Here is a 27,379-nt window from a genome sequence, read left to right on the forward strand (position 1 = left end):
TCTTGAACCCACTTTGTAGCCTAGGCTGGCCCCCAGGTCCAGTCCTCTTGCCTCAGTGCAGTGCTGAGATTACAGGCATGGCACCATATTCAGCTCAGATTTCTTTACAGGATTATCAAGGCATGGTGGCTCACACCTGTAATTCTAGCACTCTAAGAAGCTGAGGCAGAATGAACAAAAGCTTGAGCTCTGCCTAAGAAATTTAGCAAGACCCTGTCTCAAAATAAAAAATAAAAAAACAATGACAAATCTAGCTCAGTGTTAAAGCCTTGGCTTCAATCTTCAGCGCCACGCCCCTCCCCCCAAATGCACTGCTCCTTCCCATTTTCCCCTTCCTTTTATTCTCAACCTCCTGTGAGCAAAAGTTCCGCAGATTGTCCCCATCTATGAGTACTTTGGACATTAGAGTCCTTGACAAGTTATATAATGATATTCTGTTATCAGTATTTTTCCCCTTAAAGTTTTTTTTCCTCCATTTGTCATGGCTTTTAAATCTTGCCCAGTATGACTGACTGAGCCCTCTCTCAGGCACCAGATCTCGATTCAAAGTCAGGGCACTCACATGAAGCCCATTCTTCCTTCAGTGCCCCCATTTCTAGGACCTCCTTTACCACCCCAAGTGCTGATTCACGACACGCGTGCCCCCATCAGCCCATGAGAACTGCCAAAGGAAGTTCATTTTACTACAGAATGGCATTTCTGACACAGCTTGCATAAAAGTGTTTAAATGGATTTCCTAGTATTGCCAATTCCCCTAGGAAACTTCAGAGGGAAGACAATAGAATAGTAGGTGGAGAGCAGAATCTTTTTCCTGGCTTCTTTAGATTCAGCATGGGAGGCCACTGTCAAGCTGACCTTCCCACCTGCCTTTCCTTCCTCTCTATGTCTCTCCATCTCCCTCCTTCCCTGCCTTCTTTCCTTTTCTTTCTTTTTTTCTTTCTTTCTTTCTTTCTTTCTTTCTTTCTTTCTTTCTTTCTTTCTTTTGTTCTTTCTTTTGTTCTTTCTTTCTTGCTTGCTTTCTCTTTCTTCTTATATCCTTTACTGATAGGGCATATTTAGTTTTAAAATCATTTGACATGTATTACATTAGAAGAGTAGTGGTTTAAATTTGGTTAATATTTTTGAAATATTTTCCCCTTGCATGCATTTATGGGGTACAATATGATGTTTTACTATATGTATTCATTATGGGATGGTTAAATCAATCTAATTAATATATTTATCACTTTACATTCTTATCTTTTGTGGTGAGAACATTTAAAAATCTGCTCTCAACAATTTTTGAATATAAAGTACATTATTAGCAACTGTAGTCATCCTACATTTTCCGAGGCCCTTGCCCACATTTCTGCATTTCCCAGTCCGTGGTCATTCTGCTCAGAGCTTTCATGACAGCACAGCAGGATAAACACTGGAGATTTCGGAGGACACCCTCCCATATGTGATGTGTCTTGGGAAATAGCCTTGTGTCTGCCCAGATGCCTCCTCCTGGGAGGCATCTCTTTCCTCTAAAGAGCAGCCTGTAGGTGTCTGCATCTGGAATCTCTTTGAAACCTCCAATCCATCAGTGGCCACCAATCCATCAGTCCCCATTTTCCAGACGCTGAGCCTGGACAGTAGGAAAATGACCTATCTAGCCTGTGTTCACTCTGTTGGAGACAAAGAACTGAGTTCAAATGCAGTCTTTCCCAGCCAAAAGCCCATGCTGTTTCGCACATGTTCCAGCTGCCTCCTCTTTGTGGACATTCACCGGTGTTCTGCTCACTGTGAAGTACACCTGGGACTCTGGTCTGAGTCACTGTGATTATCCTTGTGAATTCTGCAGTATCGGATTATGCAAAGAGTTGCCAGTGCCCAAGCAGCAGTGATGCTACTGTACCCAGTGACTTGTGCATTTGAGTCACTCAAAGTCATAGAATTCATGTGATCTGAATGAGACCTTAGGTCAGTCTTCTTCCCCGCTGCTATCAAGGCCTTCTATTCAGAATTTGTACCAATCACACAGTACTGACCATTAGTTCATCTTACTCTCTACCTTGAGCGATTAAGCTGATGAGAGAGAAGTCGTGAAACATTTTTGGAAAGTACAAACATAGTCTCTTCTGTTTTTTGGCTTTTTCTGAGTGGTGTCGAATGTCTTGTGTATTGTAAAATGGGCATTTCACACTCATAATCAAAAGCACACTTGAGAGAAACACTTGATGTAGGGGGCTGAGATTCTGGAATGTTCCCCGTAGAGCAGCTGAGAAACAGAGCCATAGTGTTCAAGGAGAAGTCACCAGAAATCAATTGGCAGGTCTTGGGACCATGAGGAATGATTCCAGCAAATTTAATATACTTTCCTGTGGTAGTGAATGTTCAGATTCTTCACAAGAGCAGGGCTGATAAAAATCTGGTGAACATGGGTACTTCATCATAGCAAATGTAATAGTTTTCATCTGTTTTAATTCTATGATTAGTTCTGTTAATAAAAGTGTCTATTTAAGCTATTTAAGACACACAGAAAAAATTATATAACATTAATTTCATGGAAAAATTCCAACTGAACTATATTAGTTTTTCCCTATTAAGGTAACATTATGGACTTTTAATAACACTCTTAGCTATAATGATTTTTATTGACCTAATTATTAAATGAATTAAAATCTGTCTCAATGCATTGAAAGTTATGTAATGATGCAGTCATCAACATGAGAGCCATGGCTATTGTGAGGTAAGAAGGAAGAGACCTTCGACCTCTCATTTTGTATATAAATTTCCTGCATTTAAAAGGAAGTGCATGTAATACTTTCATTTGATGTCATTTTTAAATTATTTATGAATTTCATAAATGGCACAATAATGCTATATAGTAATTGAATTATATGTGAAACATTTCTTTGTTCTCTTTCTTATCTGTCTTTCGTGATTTTCTCTTTTAATGACTTCCAAAACATAGGGCCAGAATGTTGGTAGTTGTATTAAATGCAAGACAGGATCTATTATGAAGTTTTATAATTAGTTTCTAGTATAAAAGTAATATGACTAGCGAAATAAATTTAAATAGTGCAGAGGAAGGAGAATAAAATAGCAAATCCCATTTTCCACAAGTTCCATGGTTAAGAGCTCAAGGAACCTATTTGAAAATTATTGATTTTGACCCCTAATGATATCTGGCATTTGTTTGGAACAAAGAGTAAATGTGTGGAACCTGGGCCTCTCATCCTCTTGCCCTTCTAAGTCAGGCATCACTCAGAGCTGCCGCACCCTTCCTCCCTGAGAACAAAACAGTCGTAGATCCATGTCAGGACTCTGCTCCAGACTAACTCATCATGAACGGACACCAGAACTGAGATGTATTTTGTATCCCTGATGATAACATAGTTTTGAAAATTGTTATAGACACACACTATCTCATCTGCTCCTCAAATTCTATGAAATGGCACATGAGGTTTTTGTTACTGTCACAAATACTAGAAATAAATCAATTTATATGGAGAAATGGTTTCTTTTGGCTCAGTTTTTGAGAGATTCTGCTTACTTTGGAACTGTGGTGGCACATCATCGCAGGAACATGTGATGGACCAAGACTCTCCTTTCGTGGCTGGGACATAAGGAAAAGAAAGAGTAAGAGAGGAGGAGACCATTTCCCCATTTGAGGGCACAGCTGCAATGACCTAAAGGGCCCTTTCAGGCCCCATCTCTTAACATTTCCACCACCTTCCAGAAACAATGAGCTGAGAATGCCTGGGCCTTAAAGATCAATTCAGATCCAAACTATAGCAGAGTGGAAGGCGGAGGACTATCAACTCTTGTTTTAGCAGACTGTACCTCAAGATACAGTGTAAGGATTAACTAATTTAGGGCACATGGCAGACATGGAATAAGTTAGCATGAGAAGATAAACCTCCCAAGCCCGATCTCCAGATCTTTTTGTTGGCCTTTCATTGGTTCTTTTCACAAATATTAGTTGATCACTTTCTATGGGTTAGACCGAGGACATTCAGCAATGAGTAAGACATACATTCTGTCTTCCTTGGGGAGTTTCCATTCTGGAACAGAGGTAGATAGCAAATCTATATATAAATCAGGTGATTTCGGTTAGTAGGTCATACTCTGAAGAAGACAACTAAGTGGAGTGAACTGGGAAGTTTAGCAGATGACAAGGATGATCTCTTTGACAACTGAAAACTGAGACTCCATAGCAGAAGGTGGTGCTGTAAAAAAATCTAGGATATAATGCCATTGGTAAAGTAGGAGCATTTATAAAGAGCTAAGGAGTGGAAGGAGGGCCATGCCACTGAGGGACAGAGGGAGCACTGGGATACTAGAGACCCCTAATGGGTCTGATAGGAAGGAAAAGTGGGTCAGTGCCTGCAGGACCAGGTCATATTTTTATTTTCATTTTATTGGGCACCTATTAAAGAACATTACAGGAAAGATTTAACTCAAAAGAACAAAGAGAAGAAATGCCCTGTTCTGACTGCTACACTTTCTATCAAATGAGAAAATTAGGCACAGTTTCATCTTCAGAACACCCTAAAATGAGCCATGTCTTGTTTTATTTACACACTCATGACTCAAACTCATGACTCAAACAAAGGATAAGAACCTCTACCATTTTACAACTCAGTATGGTTGTTTTTGTTTTTGTTTACTTCTCTCTGTCTCTCTGTCTCTGTCTCTCTCTCTCTCTCTCTGTCTGTCTCTCTGTCTGTCTCTTGTCTCTCTCTGTCTCTCTCTCTCTTTTATAAAAAAGAACCTTTACCAAAGGAAAGAGAATCTAACATAGTGGTAGGGTTGGTGACAATGAAGGTATGATGACAAATAAAAACATGCGCTTGGAGTTTAGCTCATACCTAAAATGCATTAAATACTTCAGGGTTTGGTATAAACACCTGACATTTTTTGATTTTTTCACCCTAATGAAAACTAGCAACTCTTACCATATCCCAACTATTTTGCAAGCATTTAAGAACAATAATTTCCTTTCATCTCTATTAAACACTGCAGAGAGTTGATATGGTCCTTTTTTATGTGTGAAAATTCCAGGGCTCACAAATATCACCTGCTCAAAGGCTTCCAACCAACAATTCTGGGATTAATGCTCAGGTCGGGGTGATTTTCAAATAGTCTTTGAATTGATTTTTCATGATTATTGGATCACAGAGCATATTTAGAAGCCTTACTTTCTGAATTCACAGCTTGGAAAGTCATGTTTTCTTGAATTGTTTTGCCAGGTAGAGCTAAGATTTAGACTAAAAGTCAAAAGTTGGCCCCATGTGTTCCTTCCCACAATGGAAAACATTCATTTCTAGGTAAGCTTTGAGAGACTTTCGATTACTAGCTCTAACTGAGATGGTCTAATATATCTGTTCTGTGTCCAAAAAACATTCATTGAATTCAAAGAAGTAGTAAAGCTTTAAGGGGCTTATCAACAACTTAACATTTACAAAGCATGTGGGATTGTTAACATTGCCACAGAAATCCTGTCGTGGTGATTAATCCCTGATGACTGTAGAAATGCCAAATGTGAAATCCATTTTGAGTCTGCTCCATTCCTACCGTATTAGTCTATGCTTCTGAAGGATCCTTCTTGATTGGCTGCATGCCATTCTCTCTCTTCTGATTGCCCTTGGCACCTCCATTTCTGAATCTCCTACTCTCCTATGAGAACTTAATCCAGGAGGTCCCAAATCCCCTGACCTTTTGGAAATGGCCATGCTCTAGAACTGTGCTGCATTGATTTAGTACAAAAGCTTTTCCTGAAGTCAAGGCCTCTACTTGTCAGTGACTGAGTATACAGGACTGATTAACCAAGGCTGCCAAAGAGCCTGTGCTCAACAGACTGTGACATGGGGAAATGAAGGGAACGTTTTCAAGTGACAGAAACCCAACTCAAACTGCCTTAGAGGCAAAAGAAGCATTTATTAGCTTTTGTGTCCTTCAAGTCTAATGGGAGAGTTGGTCTGGGCTTGATGAAAGCCAGGTACATGTGACTGTCATTAGGGATATAGTATCTCTCTGCTTCTTTCAGGCAGCCTCCCTCCAAGGAAGGAAATGTGAGCCTCAAAGCTTGAGGCCTAGCTCATACCGTATATCACTGGAAGATTTCTATTCCCAGGATGCTTATGAAATTTTCCACAGAACCCTCTGGCAAACCCTGAGATATATGCCCTCTGCACAGTCAGTATCCCTGGCTGAGCCCTGGGTACCCCAAGAGCCCAGATTGGGATCATGAGCTCTCTCCGGAGACCAGTTAAAAATGGGACCAGCCCACTCAAAGCCTGAGGAAAAGGAAAGTTCCCCATGGGAAAGAGAGGATCCACAAAGAAAGAAAGGCTTGAGTACGCAAAACATGGCAGAACAAGGACAAAACATTAATGGCGCCCAGACTCAGGAAGGGGAAATGCTGGAATTGCTCCAGAGGGGTTGCTTTTGAGCATTGTCTTGTAGGGTAAACAGAAATTCATCAGTGGTAACACGGGTCACCTGGAATTTAGTACTGCTTTGCCAGTGGTCCAGTAGAATGGCCTCAGAAAATAGTACCTTTTCATACACAAAGATTACTTAACATCTCCCAGCACCACAGCTGGAACTAAGTTAGTGCTAGTATCACTGATAAACAAGGCAGGTACTGTTTTGATATTCATGGATATTACCATGTAGGGAGAAGCATTAAGTAAATAATTCTCTAAATACATAATAAGAGAAGGTCACTAAATTGAAGGTCACTGTGTAGTCCACCAAAAACTGTATACATCAGGAAAAGAGAAACTTCTATAAAAAGTTTAATTCTAAATGTATTGACACATGAGATTAATACAAATTACCTTTAGCTTCTATAATTACAGGAGGTGCTCAAAGTGATGGCTATTGACTTCCAGGCATTTATTAGTACAGTGAACTGCTGAAGCTTGTATGCATTTGTATATATGGGAGAGAAGGAGAACAGACGCTTGGAAATAGAAAATAACAACTAGGAACATGTGGTCTTATAGCTACATGGCTGGTTCTCTCAGTGGTACCTTAAAAATGCATCCTCTCCATTCTGCCCAAATGGTTCATTTGTTCTCACCCCCTGGAGTGCCTGACTCTGTGCTGTGGCTTCTTTGTGCACCCAGGATCTCTATAACAGCCCTGTCCAAGTGCAGCGCAGAGGGCTGTTGTCTGCTTTATGTTCCGTCCCTGCACAACGCATGTGGGGTTGTAAAAATGGTTATTTGGTAAGAAAGCAGTGAAATCTTGAGATGCTGCTTTTCAACTACTGACTCTAATATTCAATAATTTAAATTGATTACACTATTTTGTAACCAATTTGATCATAAGAAGATTCCAATGTAGAATCACTCTGGTATGCATTTCCAGGGGAGAGGAATTTACCTGCTCATTATGCACTCCTGAAAATAGTGGAGGATGACAGAGATGTGAGACCAATGCAGAAGGCAGCCCCACAGAGATGAATTTGCATTTACAATGGAAAGTGTCACTGGCGATGGGAGAAGACTGTGGTGTTTGTGCAGATTCACTTTTACCTAGAGGTTTCCATTCTTTATTAAACGGAAGCCACATGCTTATGGTTAACATTTTTAATGGGTTCATGCTCCCAGATAGCTCATAAAATCCCACGAATACATTAAAGGCCCTTTCTAACAGTATCTCAAAGGATGTTATGATGTTGCTGATGTATTAATGAATTAGGAGCCCTTTTAAAACTAGGTTCATAATTTTTTTTCCTGAGACTCCCACTCTCCTCAATATACATGGAGAAAAAAGAAAAGATTGAAACAAAAAGTCAGGGCTAAATGTCTCAATGTCACTGACTAGCAGTGTGTCTTCCCCAAGATAAACTGAGTTACCGAGAAAAACATTCTAAATGATTTAAAGGACACAATGTAAATTGTATTAGATTTTTTTAAATAAATGCAATGAGTCAAACAAGAGTAAGATGTAAACCTTCCTGCAGTATCTGATTGCTAATGAACAGAAGTATTAATCTTAGCAACCAAGAAGAGAAAAATGCATAGTGTTTTTCCTTAAATCAACTAAATGATTAAATGAGTTAGTCAGTGGAAACCATTTTAATTTTCTGAATGTAAAATGTGTGGCTTATAACAAATAAATCCAAAGCACCTTTCTAAGCAATTTTTGACCATAAAAAATATGGGTTATAAAGATGTTTGGTATTTCCTTCTTTATAGATAGTCAATATTTTAAACGCAGTGACATTAATTGTGTGGAATGAAATGCCCCTACTATCTGGGCTTAAAAAAGTTGGCAACCAGCACAACATTCCTAATGGATCTTCAACACTATTACAGAATGATTGATTGTTGTCATAGTCATTTTAGCAGCTTTCAGAGCTGTTATATTTTTAATTAAATTGGCTGTGAGTTTTGTAAGTGGCAAAGGTTGATAAACTAGTGCTTAGCGCAATATTACTATTCTTCTTAGTGCGGCTGTCACAGTTGATACATTTATGTGCATAATCTTCTTAACATTCATAAGTCTCTTTGGTCTCAGGCATTGATCTGCAAGATTAGTTGGTGCTTGGAAATGGGAAAAAACGTAAAATTAACTCAGTGAAGAACATGGTCCTGCAACATAGTTTGGGGAACTGAGAAGGGGTTCAGCCTTAGAACCCCTGTAAATCAGCCTGCAGCCCCACTTCTTGCACTTCACTAGCCATGCAAAGCAGGTGTAGATAGCAAGCTGGTGAGCCAGTTTCTACCTGTAACTTCTGAAAGGCTTTTCTCGAACCCCAGGCAGGGGCTGGGTGTGTAAGAGTGAGTACAGAGAAAGACACAGTTTTCAGAGACAAACAGATTAGAGATGTCCTGTGAGGAAGAGTGCAATCTAGAATGAAAGAGACTCAAACAAAAGTCCAGAGCTTGGGCAATTTTCCCTGAACAAGTGACCCTACAGTGGGGCCTGAGGTTGGGATGGCAGTCAGCAAGAGAAGGAGGGGAGGAAGGTGTGCTCCAAGGAGAACAGCATGCGCACATGGGCTCCGAGTCCCAGACAGCGGTCTGAAGACCTGAAGGTAGGCCAGGCATCTGGAGCCCAGTGCATAGAAAGAGAGAAAGAGAAATGCTTGCAGCCTTGCATATGGTGCCGGCACCTCCAGGCAGACCTGTGAGTGGACTGACCAGTGGTAAGGAGCCTTGTTAAAAGGGTTCCCTAGAGCAAGATGCTGATGGTCAAGTTCACTGCAAGAGGGCAGCTGCCCCTTTGATGTATCTGGCTTGCATTTGGCACAAGAGAGTGAAAGTGGAAACCCAGGAGAAATGATGGGAGGGGGAAGATGTGCTAATGGAATTACAGTGTTAGGACAGAAAGGGCTTTCCAGATTGTGTCCTTAGCTTCCATCAATTTGCAGCCTAGGAAGGTGAGCCCCAGGGGGGCTGATGCTACACTTTGATTGGCAGTGAGTAAACAGCCTGCCTTGTTCCTAAATGAGGGATCTTCCTGAAACACTGTCACTTCCTCAGAATTTCTGATTTTTTTCTCCTAGGAATAAAGCTCCCCTTATTTATCTCACAAACAGATGGTAGCCAATAAAGGTTTGGAGGAAATATAGTAATATTAGATAAGAATATCTTGGGAGCTGGAGAGACCTAGATTTAAATCCCATTTGAGCTGACTGAACATAGCAAGACATGTGGACTCTAAATTTCCACTTTTGTTCAGTGGGGCTCGTAGGTACTGGGGTGTAAGGATTATGTAATCCTTTATGGAAAGTGCTTGATAAATTCATTGACATGTGACAAACTTCAATCAAATGTAATTATTATCATCTTAGAACAATTAAATTCACCAGTATATTAACGCACAATTTCATTTGTTTGTGTTTTGAGACGTCTTACTACAAGGTCCAGGATATCATCAAACACTCAGTGATCCTCCTGTCTCTGCCTCCCAAGTGCTGGGATTACAGACGTGTACCACCACAGCTGGCTAGTTCCCTTTGTAGGAAAAGAAAATGGGATTTCACTTTTAACAAAGAGGCAAATACATTTCAAATGTGTTGATTTTTTAAATATTCATTGATCTTCTCATATATGTAAGAAATTTCACATTTAGGTAACTCATGCTTTGTGAGTCAGTAACTTCCACTGGTCCATGTGTCCTGTTGATTATGGGTACACAGAAATAAGAAAATAATCATGAAGATCACAGGTAAGGAAAAGTTCACCCCAACTCAAAGAAGGGAAGGCATTGCCTTTAGTTTGACATGGCTGTGGAAAGAATGGAAACTTTAGGGTCACACAATTGTGTTTAAATCCTCATGGGGCTGCTTATCTGTGAGAATGAGCTGGTTAGCTTTTCCAACCTAAGCTTTCTCTCAGTAAAGTGAGGATAACAGTATTAGTGTATAGCTTGACTAAAAGGGGGAGAAGTGTCACACCTAGAGAACACCCACCTGTGTTTGCTTTTCTACTGACTAATCCTGACAATTTCTACTGACTTAAGTACCAGGGGGTAGGGGTGGACTATGTCCATTCAGTTGTGCAGCATTTGTTTCTGAGGTAGACAGATGGGTGTCATTTCCAGCAAATGCAAAACACCTGAACAACATTTCCTAACGTGTTTAGATCTGACTCCTTGATCTCTTCTGTGAAGCATTCACAACAGCATCCACAGCAACAGCTGGAGTATCTAGGGAACCTCACAAGACAGATGTCTACGCGAGGAGACAGTGTTAGCAAAAACTGTGCATGGAGTAAACACGGTAGTTACTTTTAGTGGTGTAATCTCCATAGTTTTCAACCAGAGGCTGTGTAAATTGCAAGGGAGAGAAAAGAGTATTTCAGTTTTCCAACACTGAGGTTACAGATGAGCCACAGAGCTACCATTTGTATTTGCGAGTGATTTCAATCCCTCTGTGTGCATGCTCACCCTGGCAGCATTTCAAAGCACTGTTCCGCATTACTGTAGTATTTTCTTACGTATCACATGTCGGTCACAGTTCTCTCCCTGGCAAGAGAGTGCTTCGGGCTAAGTTTCAGATTTTGTCAGTGGGAAAAAAGGAGCCGTTACAATTCAGAAATGGCTGGGGAAACATACCTATAAGTGCTACACATTTATAAAAGTGAAGCTCCAGGTTGGAAGAAAAAGGAGGGACAAGTATGCTTGTGTCTGACCCGTGTCTAAGTATGCTTTGTTGTGTTCTCCAGCTGAGCCCAGGACATAACTGGGCCAAGCTGCAAGAGTGCTTTTCTGGCCAGTGGTAGTCTACTTCTGATTTGCACAGGAAGGGAAGTGAAGGGGGCATCCCAAATAATTGACCTCATCAAGGCTTCTGTTTCTGTCACCTGGAGGAGGTGTTATTGTCTTTGGTGACGTGATTATCTGGTCATCTCATTCTGTCTTGTACTTTGGGGTGGCTCAGAACTGTGTGAAAATGATTGTTTCCCTGATTCCCTCCATTTCATCCATCCCACTAACATATATCCACCTGAATGTGAGCAACACACATGGTCCTGGAGTCCACGGGTGCCATGACAGCCTATAAGGGTGGTGTTTAGGACAGAGAAGCGCTGACAGGTTTGGGTGGGGTGATGTTTACATAATGCTCCAAAGGGTACCTAGAGATTACAAGAACAACTCAATGTCTCCACTCTAAGTGACTCTGCTTCTAACTTCTTAGCTTGGATGAAGGGTAAGTCTGGAACAGATGAAAAAATATGGTACAAATTCAACTAACTTCTTGTTTCCCGAGCATCAAGCATTAATCACAGTTTCTTCCTTCCCATGTCTAGAAACTACTTCTGTTACTATTTGTGTTTCTTGAAATCAACTTTCTTTTTCTGCCTGAATATATTCATTGAAAAAGAAAAGATGATATCATTGCTATAATAGAAAACCAGTGAAACATGTCATAGGAAGAAGGTAACTGTGAAAATAAATACAGTGAGAAATAAAATAGTGTTATTAAATTGCAGCTGGATTCTGTTGGAGCCTGAGGCCTGTTTTTTCCTGGCTCGGAAAGGGGGATTATGAGGCTTAGAGTGTAGGGAGGTCAAAGGAGCCCCAGACTAAACAACCATGGAGGGGAGCAAAGGGTTGTGGGAGCTGTGTGGCCATTGTGTGATCCAGCGTGCTCTCAGGCCATGACTGCTACTTAAATTCACCTTCTACGTCTACAAGGATGTGTGAAACTCGGAGTGAGCCAGTGAATGCACCTGGAACATAGAGACCTAAGGAATGAAGTGACGAAGGCAGAGGGTGGCTTTGCAGGCAAGGAATTTGGATTTTATCCTAGGAGGACGGAAAGCCAGAGGAAAAGAAGGTGGCTGATAAAGGCGGTTGGACTGGGACTTTGGAAAGACCACTCCTCTGCAGTGGAACCAGTGGTTAATATAAAGCAGGACTGGAAGGAGGGAGCTGCGGGGGAATCTCTGAGCAATTGAAGGGGGGAAAAGTTCAGAAAGTAGAAGACTAGCTGTGTATTCCATCAGCTAAGTGTCTGCTCCATAACCTCATTGCATTCCAGCTTTCAGCTTCCCAGCTATGTCAGGCCTCTGGTTCACTCAGATCACTCAAAAATGAAATCTATGAACAGGATTTGAGATCAGATAATGACACAGTATCCTTTAGTTCCCTGAAGTGCCAGGCTCTTCCACCCTTTTCCACTGGAGATACTAATGGGGGGCAATTTTGTCTCCTGAGGGGACATTTAGCCATATCTGGAGACCTTTGTGTGCATCACAAGTGGAGGAAGAGAGTGTGCTATTCACATCAAGTTGAAGAGGGGACAGAGATGCTGTTAAATATTCCACAACATATGAAACAGCCACATAGAGAGCTGGGATGATCTGACCCAAAGTGATAACAGAGTCTGAGGTAGAGAAACTCTGACAGGACGGTGGGGTGTCCAAGGGTCCAAGAGGGAAGGTTATACTGGGGCAGGGAAGCACACACTTCTAGCAATGCCATCATTTGCTTTACTAACACGTGTGTTACAGATGTGGGGGTGAGGGGCGGAGCAAATGGAATGAGGGACACAAGTTCCTGTAGTATTCAGAATCAGTCAGAAGAGGCAGCAGCCCAAGACTAGCTCCTGGCTTCAGACGCCCAGGGCAGCTCTGTGTGAACTGAGGGAGCTCGGGGGTGACTCCTCATAGGTAGATAAAAACGTGTCCCCAGGGCCATGTCACTCGGTCTGTGGTGCCACAGCAGGTATGTTGAAATGGCATCTGCTTGCTGCCTTGGATAGTTTTCCAGCTCACCCATAAAAAAGACATCTCTCTTTTCAGAAAATGGTAGCGGTGATCACTTTTTCCTAGGAGAAAATGCCAAAAAGATAAACACTTTGTAAATCACTGCATGCCTCATGCAAGCTCAGTGTCTATTTGGGAAACATTTATCTCCTCGTATGCTCACCTCTCCCAAATTATCATTTAATTAATAAACCTAAGATCCAGGGGAATACTGATCAATAAGAAAGAGAATGGAAGGTGCTGAGTCTGATGTATCAAGATATTGAGCTGTTTCCAGAGAGCTATGAGCCCTTCCTCCAAAATGAGCATGCACCTAGCCCACTGAGATACTGAGACAGGGGCTGATGTGTAGCATTTGCAAAGTGACTCAGACAAAATTGCAGTCATCCTGTCATGATTCATGGATAAAGGGTGCATTAATCATGGGGACCAAATACTTGACATATGCAATTTAAAAGAGAAAGGGTTTATTTTGATTCATGGCTTCAGAGCTTTCTGTTCATAGGCAGCTGGCTTCAAGCCAGAAACACCAAGACAGAAAGGAGTGGCAAAGGAACAGGGTCCAACCCCTGGCAGCTACTAAGTAGGGGGGCGGGGGTGTGAAAGGACTTACCTTTCAAAGGCAAAGTTCTGAGGCCCCTTTGTTTAGTAGATGTGGAGTTGGTGGATAAAAATGAGTTACTTTGCATATGAACTGGGATCTGTTTTCAGTCGTGCATGTGACTGTTTTCATGGTAAGAGTACAACCAAAGAGTCAAATGCAAAAATTGCAAGAAATCTGTCCACACATCAAAGATCTCAAAAATTCCAGCTGAAGACCTGGATCCCAAGGCAACCTCCTGCATGACTAGCTAACTACATAATAAAAAATGGAGAAAAAGGCCTCTGATTAAATATATATTGAGAGACATTTCTATACTTCTTTAAGAATCGGGCAGATGTAGTAGACAGGTCAGGTTATATAAGAGGTAAACACCTCCAAAGTCCCCTGTTTCTCAGTCCATTGCTCCCCTTCTTCTTATCTCTGAACGTTGCTGAGAGGTGTCCTGAAAGCTAGATGTCAGAAAACTGCACAATACATATTGTAATGGTAGTCTTTTAAGAGTATCAGTGTCATAGCAATGGGTTAAACATATGGAAATAAATGACAACTTGCAAAAGACTCACATCCCATGGGCTGCTCAGGTTTCTGGAGCCTAGTGTAAGGGAATGCTGAGCTAATCCTCATTTGGGACCACATTGGGGTAAAGAAATGCACTGGGTTCAATATACAGCAGGTGCATCCCGGTGGACTTCAGTGATCAATGCTACACAATGAAAATATCAGCAAAATTCATTATCAGGCTGAAATCTATAACATTTGCCATCTTTGAGACAACTGAAAAATCTTTCTTTTGTGAGCACTTGGGCCAAGGATTATCTTTCCCTTGAATTATAGTGAAATCTGTCTTAAGTGATCACCCAGGGACCATCCAACATTCGTAACTTCGTAGAGGTTGAACTTTAACTAAAGGTCAAACAAAATTATTTTGGAAACCTTAGGGGTTGTTTAAAGGTGAAATAAAAAGCTGACATGAAAATTGACTTAATCCTTGGCTTATGAACCAAGTATCACTGCTAACAGGGTGCTTTCAGTTCACGTATACTCTCTGACTTATTTTTCTGAGATGACTGGTGCCTCTAGTCAGGTGTCACAGTTTTCTGGCTTATTAAGCATGTGCCCAGAAGTACTCTTATTTGGCAAGGGTTCCCCATTCATTTTGAAGACATTTAGCTGTGGGCTTGACACCTAGGGCAGGGGTAATATTGCAGTGGTAATATTGGGGTAATATTGCCCAGCCTTACCCAATGCATGATAAATGGAACCACCCAGTGCTTCTGAGAACCTGAGTCTCATCTGGGACAAAGGAAACTGGCTTAGCCAACATCAGCCTCTGAAGTATTAAGGATTTTCTTTAAAGGGGAGGTCTTTATTTTAACCCATAACACAAAGCATTAAGTTTAGATTATATCACGAGGTGCAGTAGAGAGTAAATGATGTACACTACCTGGATTCTAGCCCTCTCTGGAGCACATAGAGGGGAAATCATAGCCATCTCCAGCTACTGCTCTGTATTGCAGACTTGCCTGCTTTAAAATCATACCATAGGCTTGGAGGCTTAAACAATGCATAGTTATTACATGGTGGTTACCTTCTTGTTCCATCCTCAAGACACAGAGAAGGAAAACTCTGATTCTGTCTTTTTCTAAGGGTGCTGGTCCCATTACTGGACTTACACTCGTGAACCAATGGAAGCCTAGTTCTCATAGGTCCCATCACCAAATCCATGACTGCATATTAGTGTTTTAACCTTTGGGTTTGGGATTGCACAACTTCTGAAATCAAAGGTAAGAAAGCAGATTAGAGGCAAAAGGGGCCTGGGGCCTCCTTCCTTCCTTTCTGTAAGTAGAGAAGGAACCAGATCCAGCAGACGCACATTCCAACTGTGACACATTTTGTAGCCTGGACTGCTTATTGTAATCCATTGAACTTTTATTTTAGATGAAATAATTATTTAGATGAAATAATTCTAGTACCAGCTATTATCAGTTTTCTGGATAGTACTGGAGCTTTCACATTGAACTACAATTCTGATTCTTTTATTTTATATTTTATTTTTTTATATTTTATTATTTTTTAAAAAATTTTATTTTGGGACAGGGCTTCACTAAATCATTTAAATTATTCAGACTGATCTTGAGCTTTCGATCCCCCTTCCCCAGTTTCCCTGAGTGCTAGGATTATAGATGTATGCTGCCATGTTCATCTCACTCTCCGCTTTCTTTGACCTGTTCTGTGCCAAATGCCACGCTCTGTGTGAGCACATTCCCCATAGTATGGCTGGATGAGTTCTCACCATGACCTAGTCCGAGGAGAGGTATTCCCACTAGAGGAGGTGAGGTGAATGTCTATAAAATATTGACTAAAAACACCAACTATTCAGGGATGCTGAAAATTTCCAGGGACAGAATGAAAAAAGTTCCAGATATATCCGTGAGCACAGGGGCACATCAGTATTGTCCACCTCTGTGGAAGGAAGAGTAGACTGACCCTGATGGAGTGACTGCTGGCAGAAGGTGGTGGTGTTGGTGCCTTTTACCTGCCTACCCCTACCACAGTAGTTCCACAAAGGTCAGACTTGCTGGACACTACTAATGTGTCCCTGAAGCCATGGGCTGCACAGTCTTTCTCCTCTAATGGGATGGGAGTGTCCACAGTAATTGTTTGTTCCTTGTGTATTTATCAAATGCTGCTAATTGCTGAGAGCACAACAAGGAATTGAACAGCTATGTTCCCTGCATTGGTGGTGACAATCCCTACTGTCCACTTCAGGTCCAGATGAAATGAAGGTGAAGGAAAAGGAGGTCCTGTGAAGAGAGGCACTGACCCGAATATTTCTGGAATGAAAGCAGACTTAACTCAGTGTGCTCAGATCAATAAATCCAGGCTTTTGTTGTTCTGTATTAAAGATGACTGTCCATTTGGGTAATGTGGTCTAGCTTGTACACAGAATAAAACGGTGTTTTGAGAAAATGATGTTTTCATGAAGGGAAATCATACCCATGCTCTATGCCTGCTTCACGTAACTGAAGACTTATTTGTGTTAATGATAATGGAGTTAATGTAACACACAGAATAAATCATTTCAGCTCAATAGTCTAATTGAAGGCTCCCTGCAAATCAGGCAAACAAAAAGGCAACCCATAAAGAAGGTCCAGGAATGGTTATATATATGAAGGCTTGATTCTGTTGGCTTCAGATCCTTGGAAACTGGCTCTTGGGGCCTGTCCAGAGGAGGCATCCCTCTTCCCTTAACAGTATTTACTTTTCTGATCACAGTGATTGTTTCCAAAAACCCCAGAGCAAGCATCGTACACAACAATGGCAATCTTCTTTCTAGAAATCCTTTCTTACATCCAAGCTAATGTGCCAACAACTAGATGGTAAATGTTCCATACAAGCCAACAAACTTGAATGTAGATTTCTCTGGCTGAAGTCATCCCAAGATAATAGATTGAGCTTAACTTGGTCTAATGAATCCATAGTTCTCATTCTCTTTTATCATAGGGAGGACATGTCCACAACCTAGTATATGTGTTACCCATTTTTTAATTACTTTTGACAAGTTTAGTCAGCTCCAAGAAACTGTGTGCCTCTTACAAAAACTAGATTAGTAGGAAGGATCAAAGCAAAAAACTTACATGAACTTCAGATCTATAGCTACAGACCAAAGAGTTTTGGAGAGAATTTAAGGTTAAAAAAAACTAAAGCCTGTATTTTACCTAGATTCTTTTTTGTTTTGTACCAGAGATTGAACTCATGACCTCACGCTTGCCAGGAAGGCACTTACACCACTGAGCTAAATCCCTGGCCTTTATGATTCTTAGAACTCGAAGCCTATTTCTCTTTGTAATAGACTTTTAATACTCTTAAAAGAATAACCCAGGGTTATCCACTCATAGCCTGCATGCCACATTGGACCTGCCACTTGTTTTTATAAGGAAGTTTCATCAGAGACACCCAGGCTCATACACTGCTGAGGCTGTCTTCTTACTATGATGGAGGATATTTGTGGCACGGACCATATGGACCACAAAACATAAAATATTTCTTGTCTAGCCTAAAGAAAAGAATGTGCTTGCCCCTGCCGTCTCTTAAAATTGGGATGCAGGGTTTAAATGGTACACTGTGTTGCAAACTCAATGAGGCTAGGGTCTGGGGCTGGTTTGTTCACCCGTCTTGGCTAATGGTCACTCAGCAAAGGACAGATGTTACAGTTTCTTTACTCTCTAGAAGAACAGTTCTTTTGTCCCCTTGTTCTTTATCACCTTTGTTCCTGCTTCGTGGTTGATTTCCTGGCATTCTGTTTTTCATCTTACCTTTCGTTAGCACACTTTTAGCTAATAGACAAATGGTCACTCAATAAATAACTACTTAAGGTCCTTTACTCAGTAAATAATTATTGAACCCTACAGTTACAGGTACTGAAAAATATAATAGTAAACATGCCAGATTAAGCCCCGGCCTTCAAAGAGATTCCTCTAGTGGGAGGAGGGGAAACCAAACACACAAACATCATTTCCAATAGCGAGAATGCGGTAGAACTGGGTAGGATGAACATAGATTGCGCAGAATAGAGGAGTCAGGCAATGCCTTTGAAAGTGTTAACATTTTAGTTAATAACTGAATGACAAGAAATAAATCTAGGGAAATTTGGGGCAGAGAGTTTTCCAAGTGGAGTGAAATAGTACATGCAAAGAACATTCATCCAGGATAATTTTGGCATGTTTCAGGAAACAGAAGGCAGGCCAAGTTGCCTGGAGCACTACTGAGCAGGCAGAAGGACCCGTGGCTACAAATGCAAGTAATGCCTAGAGGTCTCGGAGGCCTTGTACAAAATGGAAGCAGCAGTGTCACAGGCAAGGGAGTGGCGAGGTCTAAATTTTAAGAGAATTATTGCAGCTATGTCAAAAGGAAGCAGAAGTGCAAGCAACAAGAGACTCATTTGGATGTTACCCAGATTGGCTGTGTTGGAGACGGTGGACATATAGGGAAGCAGACCATTTGGGGATTTATCCTATGGGTACACAGGTATTTAAATCTTTGATTTAAATCTTATTGATGGAGTTGGATACAAAAGCTCTTAGTTTTGGAGTTGAACTAGATGATCATTCTACTTACTGGAAAAACTGAAATAGGTCAGAGAAGTTAAAAGTCAAGCATTCCCTTTAGGTTAGGATAAATAGGGACTGTTCTCCACACAAGGAAGAGAAAAGATCAGGTGAGTCATGAATATACGGGATTGACACTCATAGAAAGTTCTAGGGTGGAAACATGAATTTGAGTTATGGAAGTAGTATCTAAAGCCATGACCTGAAATGAGCACTTGAGTTGGAAAAGGAGTAAAACAATGGAGCTGAGAATGAAGACTCAGTCATACTGATATTTGCAGGTTGGGCTGGGACGGGACAGCTCTGTGTGAGCCTGCCCCAAACACAAAACCCGAATTGGGCAAGCTTACTGTATTGGAGGATGTGACTGGAGCACAGTGAGTGTGGGAGAGATTGGAGCAATGTGTGGTCAGATTGGGGTTTATATTTTATTCCACAGATTTTATTCTATAAGACACAGAATGAATGCAAAATAGGAATTATAGGGTTTCAGATTCTGAATTCTGGAGGAAGGAAGGCCAGACTTTATCCATAAATTCTGTTACTTGCTGGGTCCTATATTACAGATGAGGAAACTGAACCTCTTTGAGCTTCGATTTCCTCATCTGTAGTACAGGAACTGTGCTAGTATTTACCACACTGGGTGTGAAGCTATGAAGACAAAGCAAAACCATTCCTGCAATGTGTTTAGATCAGTCCTGAGAATACTGTAAGTGCTCCAAAAACATCAGCTCTACTGCTATCGGAAGAAAGATTCATACACTCTGACTGACACTTTTAAAATAACAATGCTGAAGTAAAGCCTTCCAGAGAAAAGGCAAGACTACGGTTGAAGAGGCTGTTGGGGCCTTTTAGGGGAGAGACAAGCCAATGTTCTCTTCTCCTAGGGCCCCACCTTCCTCTTTCCTTAGTCTCTCCTTGGTGAAACTTCTCTCTCTTACTCTGTTCCTTAAGCTGGTGGAGCCAGCCAGCCCTCACTTTGCGCCTAGCTTGTGAAATGTTAGTTAGTGTTATTTATCTCACATCAGTGTGACCAAGTCAAATCATGGTCTGTCTTACCACTTTTTCCCCCAAGTTCTTAACTGGAGTGTGATGGTGATCTCATGTAGCTAGCACTCTGTATGAAAGAATAGCAGGAGTCTGCGTCTCACACTGGGGACATGTGCAAACCATAGGGAATTCAGTTGCACTAAGTAGCAGTTGAAAGGCTCTTTAAATCTTGCTGGAGCGCTGTTAGCAACCAGCCAGAAGGAAGGTCCACTCCCCTAGAAGGAGTCAGCGAGGCAGACTCTTCAGCAGGCAGGCAGTTTTCAGGCTCATTTAAATCTTTGAAGATACATACAAAGAACTGGGCAGGCGATTCAAATTCATTTTCCGAGGTCACAGTGCCAAACTTTGGCTGTGTGAGCTCACAGAAACATTAATGGGGTAATGTGCTCCATCACGAAGAATGAGAATCAAAAAGACTTTAATGGGGCTTCATTATATCTATCTGTCCATCCATCACTTCTCCACTGCTCACTACTTGAGAAACAAGAACACCCCCTGACTAATTAGATTTATCCTAATCTCCTTCATGCACCATCAATCCTCTCAGAGGCCATCTGTGAGTTTAGAGTTCAGACCTTTAAGAATTATGCTAATCAGTCTTCTTCTAATTTAAAGTGTTCATCTGATGACCACAATTTGAAATTTCTGGCTGTGACAAATGGGGAACCATTGTGAGATTTTTGTGCTAATTTTAAATACCCATATTTTCTGAAGTGTCACTTAGAAAAAAGGCAAAGAGGAAGGGATCTTTGAGCAGATAGTAAGTAGGGGAAAGAAAAGCAAAATCAGAGTAAGTGTGGGCAGAGCTTTAATTGGCTGATAATATTAGGAGCAAATGATTTGTCTTCCTTGGTAGGCTCATAAAGGAAGGTGCTTGAGCTGCTGAGTGTGGAAAGGGTTTTGTGTATAGCAATTTTAAAAAACTTCCTGGTGAGGTTGAGGCTGTGGGCTTTGAGGCATCCTTGATGTGACAGGAAAGGTCAGGAATTTGGGAAGCCTCAGTAAAACACATTTGTGGGTCACTTATCTACCACATGGTCATGTGCAAATTATTTCCTTCCTCTGGACTTTTTTACATTCAACTGGTATTTATTGAATCTCAACTGTGGCCCAGTATCTGCAGTCTAAATAGCTGGAACAGACTGAAAATGTCGCTGGTCTCCCAGGATTTTTAGTTCGGTAGACAGATAGGAAAATGAGAACAACAAAAAAATATAAGTACAATGTGCAGTGATTGCTAGTGGGAATAGTAGTGGTGTCTAGTGTTTCTCGGGAACTTTCTATGTTTCAGGCACGTTTTAAAGACTTTCACATCCCTCACCTTATTTAATATTTAGAATGCTTTTGGGGCGGGTCCTCCTGTTTCAGAGACATCACTGAGGGATAAGCCCAGCTTCCCACAATGAATAGTGGTAGAGATATGACTTTTAAGCCAAGTCTAATTCTAGAACTAACATTCTTGAGTAAGGATCAGAAAACTTTTTGTGGGTAGGGCCAAATGGTAAGGATTTTAGGCTCTGTGGGCCTTTCATTCCCTGTCACACCTGCCCTGGCTGCTGCCTTCCCTTGGAGGTGCAGGTCAGTGTGGATGGGTACATTCCAGCAACAGTTCAGTTCCCAGACAAGCACCGGGCTGGAGCCGACTCTGGCTAGAAATCGTCAATGCCCATGCTTGATCGTATCTTTAACCAGCACTTCTCATAATCTGGAACTGATAGCACAGTATAAATATAATGTGATCCACATGCAGAGTTTTAAATTGTGTACAGTAAGCCTCAGGCTGTGGAACATGTGAGAGTGAACATCCACAGGTTTAAATGAACCTCACCTTAGGAGCACTGATATGTGAAAACAAATCACAGAAACACTGTACCACTATTTTAAGGTAATTATAGGAATAAAAATAGATTATTTACAGCATTTCTGTGGGTTTTTATGTTTTTACATGGTGTATTTGTGTCAAAGAATGTAAGACTCACTTGTTGAACTTATGAACAAATCCCACTTGCGAGGTTTTTCAGAACAGAATTCATTTGTAAGTTAGGGACTAATTGTCATAGTCACAAAAAACAAAACATAAGATTTTAATATGTTTAATAATTTATTTAACTCAAAATATTGTCTCAGCAGGGAAGCAGTATAACATACTTTCTTACCCAATACTTTACATTCGTCTCTGGATGTCTTTGGATTTTGGTGTGTGTTTTGCACTTAGAGTATATATTGGTAGGAGCAAGCCATCCTTCAAGTGCTTAACAGCCACATGGACTAGAGACTAAGGTCAAGGGCCAGGCAGCTGCAAAGTGCGTAGGAATCTTTTGGAGTGGGGCCTAAGATTCTGCATTTGTTGCAGATCACCAGATGAGGTGAGTCTGGCCTGCGCTTAAAGAGGCAGGTCCACAGTCTGTGCCACAGGAAGGAAGGCAACACAACAGGATGGCACCAGAGCAGCAGGCAATGTAGAGGATCCCAGAGACCTCCTGGAAGGAGGGAGTCATGTTCAAGTTGAGAGTCTGCAGATGGGAAGGAGCTGCTTAAGAGAAAAATAGCAGTGAAGAAAACTTGTTTTCCAGTGGGTGAAGTACACACTCATTCCACATCAAGCTGATACGATCTCTTGAAGTTTTGGCATCAGTGTGAAGGACAAGGTGTACCACCTTGTGGATTCCCAGGCCTCCTGCTGCCCTAGGCAGGACTAGACATCCTCCTGGCAGCTCCACTGACACCTGTATTTCTTTCCTCACTGCACTGCACTTGCTGTGGATGTGCACTTATTTTTTAGCCCCAGTAAGGCTGTGAGCTCTGAGTAGGTGTGAAATGGAAAGTGAGCACTGTTCTGTCCCCAGCTTGAGTGTCTGCAGTTGGACAGCTTGGGAGCAAAAGCAGAGCCTTCCAAAATATTTGGAATTCCATGCAAATGCATCTGAATTATGTAGCCTTTGAAAATTTCATGGGTAGGAGCTTTGCAAAAGTTTTGGGGGCTGAAGTAGGCAAAAAAAAAAAAAATAAAGTGGTGTTACATGAGATGCTCAATCAGGCAGGTGATTCAGGAGCAGAACAGCCTTCAGATTTGTTCTTTTTGACCAGCTGAGGTCATCATGTCAGTCAGTGGTTAGAAGAGGCCAAGCCCCTCTGCTTAATACAGGAAGTGCTGCTTCCTTCTTCAATAGCCACTGGTGCCTGCAGAGGGTGAATCTGAAATTTTGGTTGCTACAAGTGTGAGAAGAATGAGAAAGATGGGGAAGGAGTGAAGCTTCTGTTTCTCAGAAGGGTCAGGCCACTCTTAGAGTTCACCAAGTGCTGCACGTGGTGACTTTAGGCACAAGCTGGATGCAGCTGTAACACTGAGATCCTCTGGCACACTCCAGCTCTGGAACCCAAGCCACAGTCTGTGCTATTGTTAATAGAAGACCTGCTGGGTTCTTCTGCCTTCTTGTTATGAAAGTTTCAGTCACTTGTTTTACATTGCCTAGTCTCTGAGACTGTATACAGTGACCAGGAAAGCCAGTGTGTTTGTATCCTAGCCCTGTGCCCACTGGTGCCAGTCCCCAGGCCTCTCTGTGCTCAGCGTCCTCACGCATTAAATGAAGAAGCTAATGATGCTGCACTGTAATGCAGTTATGAAGACAGGTGGATTAACCCATGTAAAGTGTTTAAAAGAGTCTGAACACCAAATGCTCACAGTGACTGCAATACATGGCTCCCCTTGATTAGTGTGTCTTTTCCTTTTCAAAATCCTTTCAGAAAACATGGGGATTGCACAGGATATCTGTGCAAATATCTCAATGTTTGATCTGTGATAAAATTGACAGTCAATATGGTCCAGAGGGAATACTAGATCTCAAGTCCAGGTTGTATGACTCTAAATTCACTTAACATTCACTGTACACTGACCCTGCCTGAGGCACACTTGGGTGGCATCAGTGTGAAAGTGGAAGAGAGCTCTCCCATAGTGGTGAAGATGGCAAGATCTACATGGAAATCCCATCCCACGACTGAGGAGGGAAAACCTTCTTGATCAAGATTGTTCAGTGACACATTGGTTACAGTCATATCACACAGTTGCTGGGCTCCCCTGTGAAACCTGTGCATCTTCATGGGTACAGGAACCTCCTGGAAGTTTCCTGTAAGCTATGTGCATGGTTGGGCACACACACGTTTTAGGAAAATGGGTTACAACTTTGAACTGATTCTCAGATTTAATAAGAATCCCTTTCTATTTTATTTTTTTTAAATTTTATTTAAGGAGGAAAAAAAACAGAAAAAGAGTACAAGTAATACAGAATTCTAAAAAAAAGTAAGAAATCACTAGTTAATAGATTACATATTGTTATCTTAGAAATAGTTGTTCAAGTTACAAAATTAAAGCATATAATGTGGACATTCAAACAGCGAGACTGCAAACAGTTCTGTTCAATGATCCAACAAAAACTCAGTAATATGGTTATCTATCTTATACGCTTAAATATACATGCAGTTATATCCTTTACTTTCTTTTCCTCTCTTCTTTACAATGACAATTACACATTTTGGGTTTTATTACTCCCACAGTTCTTATTACTTTTTTTTTTGAAGAGAATAAAACCAAATGTGACATAACAAAGCAGAGTCAGTCAAATCAAAAGGATGGACATAGTATATGATATAAAGACAGAATACAAGGTTTCAACAATGGTTACCATAATACCTCTTGCTATCTTAAAAAGAATTGCCTGTATCCTCAGTTATAATAAAATTGAACAAAATAGTAAAGAACAAAACCAATAAAAGCAAAACATTGGAGACATTATAGAACTTCAAAAGAAGATAATAGTCAAACCAGAATGGGGTTCATAGTGAATCTTACTGTCTTCACAGTTGTTGCCTATACTCTTAAACTTGGTACTGTCAAGCAAAACAGAATAGAGTAAAATCAGTCAAAACAAGATGGTGAGAGCAATACAGGGTTTCAAATCAAGTTAATAGGAAATCAAAGTGGGTTACTATAATATATCCTGCTATTTGTTATTTATTTTTTCCCTTAACTAAAAAGATAAAAATAAAAAAAAATAAATAATAAAAAGGAGATTGAGATAAAAGAGGACATAACAAAACAGCACAGATCAGAACATAATAATTTAAGCAACATAGTGTTTCACCACAAGATATCCTGACATAAAAGTAATTCCATAGTGTCTCTTTCCTTGAAATATTTAAGTATAACTTCATATACTATAGCATCAAACATATCAAGACAATGTAAAACCATTCAAGAGAATGGCAGTATTACAGGGTATTTAGAACCAACTAACAGAAAACAAAAATGGTTTCTGTATAATCTCCTTGTCTATAAAAGTTTTTGTTTATATTATCACATATAATAAAATCCAATAAGATACAACATGTTAAGACCAATGGAGAAAGAAGAACAAAAGCTTGATGGGACTTCAAAACAAGATGATATTAAATCAGCACTAGCTATTATTATGTATTGTTTTCTCCAAAATAGCTGTTCACACCATCACAGACAATAAAATCAAACAGCCCAGAATAAAACCATTACAATTAATGAGTGAAAACATTATAAGGCTTCAAAGCAATATAATGGGGAATCATGATAACCACATACTTTTATATATTCTTATCATTTCTTACACTAGGGAAACTATTCAGTATCTATACATGTGGGTTTGATTTATTCCACTTATGAGTATGGTCTCAAGCTGCGCCCAATCAATTGATTAATATCTCAATGTGATCCTTCTTTATAGCTGAGTAGTACTCCATTGTATAAAAATACCACAACTTTTTTATCCATTCCTCAGTTGATGAACACTTAGGTTGTTTCCAAGATCTGGCTATTACAAATTGTGCTGCTATAAACATGGGTGCACATATATCACTGGTATGATGCTTTCAGTTCTTCTGGGAATATGCCTAGAAGTGGAATGGCTGGAACAAATGGGACTTCCAATCCTAGCTTTTTGAGAAATCCCCAGACTGACTTCCACAATGGTTGTACCAGTCTACACTCCCACCAACAGTGCAGGAGAGTTCCTTTTTCCTCACAGCCTCTCCAGCATTTGTTGTTGGTGGTTTTCTTGATCCTGGCCATTTTTTCAGGCGGGAGATGGAATCTCAGTGTGGTTTTAATTTGCATTTCTCTAATGAGTAACGATGATGAACATTTTTTCATGTATCTATTTGACATTTGTCCTTCTTCATCTGAGAATTGTGTATTCATCTCAGATGCCCATTTTTGGACTGGATCTTTGAATTTTGTGGGTCTGATTTTTTAAATTCTTTATATGTTTTAGACAGAAGTCCTTTGTCTGAGGGACGGTTCACTAAGATTTTTTCCCGGTTTGTGGGTTTTCTTTTCACTATGCTGGAGATTTCTTTTGACAATGCAGAAACTTCTTAATAAGACATGATCCCAGTTATTGATTCTGGGAAGTATTTATGGCAATTCTGAGGTAATTTGTGAAAAGTCCCAATAATCACTAACCTATGTTTTGCATGGGAATTTGTACATGAATCCACAGACATGTAGACACTGCTGGTCTGGAAGAGGATAGCAGTTCTCCTTAGGATGCCGCCTCATTTCTATGGGACTGAGTCCTGTATTATTGTTCAGTGCAGACACTCTCAGTGACTTGGTGGGCCAAGGAGGCAGTTCACTTTTAATTATTCCACTCTGTAGTACTCTATTTCCTCATTAATAAATTGTCAAGGTAATAGCTTCTACTTCCCAAGACCCTTGGGGGCAGTTGAAAGATTTTACTACAATACACACCCCAGACATAATAGACCACCAGGAATGTGAGGTTGCCTTCCTTATACCGTGTCAGGGTTTCCACTGGGTTTATTCAGATATTCCTGGAGAATTCGGTTATTTTGAGCGATCAGTTTTGTTTTGTTTTGTTCTTATTCCCATGCATTTCCTCCAAGATAAAATTTTGTTCTTCTCAAGACTTCCTCTCACTCCATGTGTACAGCCTTTGTGAAGCAGGCTTGTTTGCCTGCTGTCCTTTCCATCTGCTAGGACATCTTGAGAAAGCCCACTTGTTATTTCTTCTGTACCTCTACTCATGCAGTTATGTTGTTATTTGTGTTTCATCCTCATGGCTTCCTTAATTGGAAAATTATCTTTTGGTCCATTCATCTTTTGTGTTAGAGGTGGGAATATAACAAAATATAATGCGACCTTCACTCTAAGAAAAAGTAAGTTGTGTGTGTTGCCCTCAGATGGAGGAAGCAGGTATACCTAGAAGCCACTTTCTATTGTAAATCAAAGGAACTACATCCAGATATGGAAATGGACCCCACCTAAGCCTGATTCTTGATTTAGATGCACAAAAATTATTACAGAATTTCAGCTGTTTCTGGGATTTGTTGTATTAGTTTTCTTCACTTCTTTGGGTAGAAGCTGTGGC

At 40.7% G+C, this 27,379-nt stretch overlaps 1 protein-coding gene across 17 annotated transcripts in view; it reads left to right on the forward strand.

Moving 5' to 3' along the window:
- The window catches only part of Fhit (fragile histidine triad diadenosine triphosphatase), a 1,402,288-nt gene that overhangs the window by 1,357,491 nt on the left and 17,418 nt on the right, over positions 1-27,379 (forward strand). The gene's annotated exons all lie outside the window — the stretch shown is intronic.

Source organism: Cavia porcellus, unplaced genomic scaffold, assembly GCF_034190915.1.
Source record: "Cavia porcellus strain 051 isolate PalLab524CR breed Dunkin Hartley unplaced genomic scaffold, mCavPor4.1 scaffold_10, whole genome shotgun sequence".
Classification (NCBI taxonomy): Eukaryota; Metazoa; Chordata; class Mammalia; order Rodentia; family Caviidae; genus Cavia; species Cavia porcellus.